Below are 4,377 nucleotides of genomic sequence, written 5' to 3' on the forward strand. Positions count from 1 at the left end.
CCTTCCTGTTTAAGTGGGGAGCATACCCAAGCCACCCAGAGCCCGGGGAGCAAGTGTGCTGCTGCCCTTGGCAGGTGTCACCTGAAGGGACAGTGGACTCTTGTCCCCACCTTTGTTTACATACCTGTCTCAAATCCTAGGGAGGTGCGGGGCAGGGTGTGGGTGTTGTGAGGGGTTAAGGAGCTTAATCATCCTGGGGGGTGAGGGGTGACCACCCCCAGCAACAAGGGGCACACATGGTACACTGGTGCCACCTGGTGGCAGCAGCTAGTAGCAATGCCAGTTCCCTGATTTAGAAGAGGGTGGAGGAAGGAAAGGAACAAGAAAGGTACGGAGAGGGGGCTGATGATGCCAGGCAGGTCCCAGAAATTTGCTAAGGATGCTCTGCGCCATCTCGGGGGTCACAGTGGCCATGAGGAGCCAGGAGACCTGAGGAGCAGTGACCGCATCCGGCAGGTACCGCAGTTCTCAGGCACAGCTTCCCCGGCTCGGACTTCTGGCCTCTGTGCACTGGGGACGGGGTGAGATTGTCCCCCGTGCCCCGGCCATCTTAGCCCGTCGGACTCGGGGGCCACAGGGGCCGCAACAACACATGTGAAGGCGCACACGTCCCAAGCGTGTCACGCGCCAGCAAGAGCCCAGCACGCACCCGACCACTCCCAGGCACACTCAGGACAGGCATCTGTGCTGTGCAGACGGCCTGGGCCATGTGGAGCATTTGGGGGACCCCCACACCCTGTCCTCTGCTTCCCTGTAGGGGTGAGAGGTGGAGGGCAAACTTGTTTACCACTTCTGCTCTGGGCAGCAGCGATGAGCTCAGACTGGCCCAGTGCCCTCCACAGGCAGGGCCAGGCCTGAGTCATGGGGTCAGATGACTGGGAGGCTAAATGGGCCCCATCCTGCAGCCCCCCGAGAGCTGCCCATCCCCCCATAGTGGGCCAGAGAGGGTGGGGAGGGGTCAAGGCTCAGGCCACCACCGGCCCCTCCCCTGACCAGAGGACAGCAGGGCAGATCCCAGCTGCCACCCTGTCTACCCGGCCAGGCCCACTCCCTGGGACCATCCACCAGGCCCCAATCCCGTGCCAGAAAGAAAAGCAATGTGGATGGCACAGGACTTCTCTCCGGCCTCTGCGTACCCTGGCGGGTGCCCCTGAGGCTGCACTGATGAAAGACAAGAGGGGCTCTTGGCTCGGTGCTCAGCGTCCCAAGGGGCTTAGGTGGCATGGGCCACCAAGGTGAGTGCTAGCCACCTAGCAATAGGCCCGTCTTCATGATGTGCCTTGTCTTGGAAGGTCTAGCCTTTGCTTTCTTTCTTTTTGTGTTGTTTTCTGTGTTTTGTTTTGTTGTTTTGCTTTGATTTTTGGTTTTTTGAGTCAGGGTCTTGCTCTGTAATTCAGGCTGGCCTTGGATTCACTATGTATCCCAGGTTGGCCTTGAACTCACAGAGATCCTCCTGCCTCAGCTTCCCAAGTGCTGGGACTATAGGTTTGCACCACCATGCCCGGCTTCAAGGTCTTTTCTAGTTATGCAGGACATTTGGTTTCTTTGGAAAATAAATTCCCCATGGATTTCAAAACCTGCCATTACTTGGAGTCAGCCAAAGCTTTAGCTTCTGTGGGGCCTCCTCCCTCCAAGACCCCCAGCTCATGGGGTCCAAACCGCTGTTGGCCCAGAACACCTCCCCAGGGTGCTCCTGACACTGGCTGATTCCCTCCCCAACAGGACTGTGGCTCCCATGAGACCGGAGCCCCGGCTCTGGGCCCTGCTCAGCTCCCCAGCTTAGAGCCCACAAGTACTGGGCAGAGCTGGACACGGAAGCCTCAGCCCAGGGCCTGTCACTCTCACTGGGTGGCTTTGTGTCCCCAGCTGCACCAAGAGGGGACTGGAACAGACCCGAGGACACTCACGGTCCCGAAACTCCAGGGTGTTACAACTCGTGGGGATCTCTGTGTGTCGCAAAACTGAACTCGAGGAGCTTTGGGGAGATATAAGTGTGAGGGCGCCCCCTGCACCCCTGCCCCCCAGCCCCGAGCTGGCACCCGCTCTTTCCCATCGCTCCTTTGGCAATGCCCACTTCCTCTGGCCTCCCCCTGGCTTCGCTGACTCCCGGCGGCCTCCCACTTCAAGCCCCAACAGTGCCCCGGCCCCCCCTCTGCGCCTCTGATCTTCCCCCTGGCAGCCCCTCTCCCCAGCTTGGCACTACATCTTTCAGCCTGCTGCCTGCCAAGCCCGGGCATCACCCACTCTCCATGCCTGGGCACCCGGGCTTGGCCTCGGCCTCCCCCAGTCTTCAAGCCCCAACACTGTCCTCGCCCACCCGTCCCCGGGCGCTGGAGACTCGCAGACTCCTGCTAGGTCACCGTGGTCGTCTGCATGCCACGGGGCCGGCTCAGCCTCCGGCTGCCCTTGCTAGGGCCTGGTCACCCCTCAGGTCTTCAAACACCTCTCTGTGTGTGGCGGGGCAACTGTTTACTCTGGGCTGAGGGCAGGGAACAGCTTCGCTGTGCCACCGACAACGCGGATGGTGGCCGCTGTGGGAAGGAAGCCCCCAGGTGGAGCGGAAGTTGATCAGGGCAGACCTCAGCCTAAGGACAGCCGCACCTAAACTGGCTGTGTTCTCGGAAGGGCCTCTGCAGCTCTGGAGACTCTCGAACCTGCCCCTCTCCCGTGGTCTTTCATATTTCCCTTCTGCTCTTTCTTTTTCATTTGGTATCAGGAATCGAACTCAGGACCTTGCGCTTGTGAGGTAGGTGGCAGCTCCGCTGAGCTAAATCCCTGGCCCTCCCTAGTAGAACTCTTCTTTTTAAATGTGTCAGCTGTGCCAGGCAGAACAGGAGAGTACAACCAGAACACTTCTGGCATGCGTGAGGCCCTGGGTTCCAGCCCGCGCTGCACTAACAAAACAAAACAACCCAGCTGAGACAAATGGCTACAGATCTGTGCTCTACAGCGGCCATGCTTACAATCCAGCGACTCAGAAGGCAGGAGGATCACTTGAGCCCAGGAGTTCAAGGTCAGCCTGGGAAACGCAGAGAGGCCCTGCCACTTAAAAAAAAAATTAAAAAATAAGCCAATAGCCAAGCACAGTGGTACATGCTTGTAACCCCGGTTACTTGGGAGGCTGAGGCAGGAGGATCAAAAGTTTAATGCTAACCTGAACAACTTGGTGAGATCCTATCTCAAAATAGAACTGCACTTGCCTTAGCACGTAGAAGTCTGAGTTCAATTCCCAGTACAAAAAAGAAAAGACTAAATAATTACAGAGAGAATTGAAAGCACTGTGTCCTCTCCCATCCTGTCCCCCTCTGTCCCTCCTTGGCTCCCAGTCCCTTTTGAATGTTATTTACTTCTGAGAGTGTTTTCCACTTTTATGACGTGGATATGTCTACTTAAAATGCAGTTATGTGTTTTTCATGTTTTCAAATTCTACATAGATGGAATTGTACTCTAGATATCTTACTGCACTGCTTTTTTCTTTCTGCAGCACTGGGCATGAAGCCCAAGTCCCTAAGGATGCCAGTCAAGCGTTCTACCACTGAGTCGTGCTCCCAGCCCATGTTCATTGCTGTATAGTATTCCCTGCCTACAAGTGATTTATCTACTCTCCTGTTAATAAGCATTTAGCTTACTCTCTCTCTTTCTCAGTACTGGGGATCAAACTAAGGGACATTCTACCACTAAGCTACATCCCTGGTCCTCTTGTTTTTCGTTTTGAGGCAGGGCCTCATTCAGTTGCCAAGGCTGGGCTCAGGCGAGCCTCACCCTCCTGGGTACCTAGGGTGACAAGCATGAGCCACCACATATGCTTTCTCTTCTGTTTTTAATTGTGTAACACCTATTCTCGTAGTCAAATACAGGACCCAGGAGAGGCGGTGGGAGTCTCTGGGACCCACCACTCATAGCAGGCTCACCACCGCCAGGGCTGGGCTGCCGAGTTTGCCTAGCATGCTCAAGGCCGAACACTGCGTCTCCAGCACAAGCCCCCCCCCCAAAAAAAAGAAAAGTAAAAATTTAAAAAAGAAGTGAATGGCGGTGCATGCCTGTTAACGGCAGCACTCTGTAAGGCTGAGGAAGATCCAAAGTTCCAGCACAGGGCCGGGGACTTAGCTCAGCGGTTCTGCTGCCTGCCTTGCAAGTGAAAGGTCCCGAGTTTGATCCCCAGTACCAAAAACCAAAACAAACAAACAAAGCTCCAGCCCAGCCTGGTTGACCAAGCTAAACGCTATCTCAAAATGAAAAGGGCTGGGGATGCAGCTCAGTGGGAAAGGCCTGGGTTCAATCCCTGGGATCACATTTTTAAAAAGAGAAGTTGGGAGCCAGGGATTTAGCTCAGTGGTTCCACCGACTGCCTTACAATCGAAAGGTTCCAAGTTCGAT

General features: G+C 55.7%; 1 protein-coding gene across 1 annotated transcript in view; it reads left to right on the top strand.

The window, feature by feature from the left end:
• Positions 1–1,052: 1,052 nt before the first annotated feature.
• The window catches only part of Tac4 (tachykinin precursor 4), a 25,737-nt gene continuing 22,412 nt past the window's right edge, over positions 1,053–4,377 (top strand). Inside the window, exon 1 of the mRNA XM_033762991.1 lies at positions 1,053–1,235. The gene's annotated coding sequence lies outside the window, so the exon portion shown is untranslated. The remainder of the gene's footprint in view (positions 1,236–4,377) is intronic.

Source organism: Fukomys damarensis, unplaced genomic scaffold, assembly GCF_012274545.1.
Source record: "Fukomys damarensis isolate Sample0158 unplaced genomic scaffold, DMR_v1.0_HiC HiC_scaffold_13, whole genome shotgun sequence".
Taxonomy (NCBI): domain Eukaryota; kingdom Metazoa; phylum Chordata; class Mammalia; order Rodentia; family Bathyergidae; genus Fukomys; species Fukomys damarensis.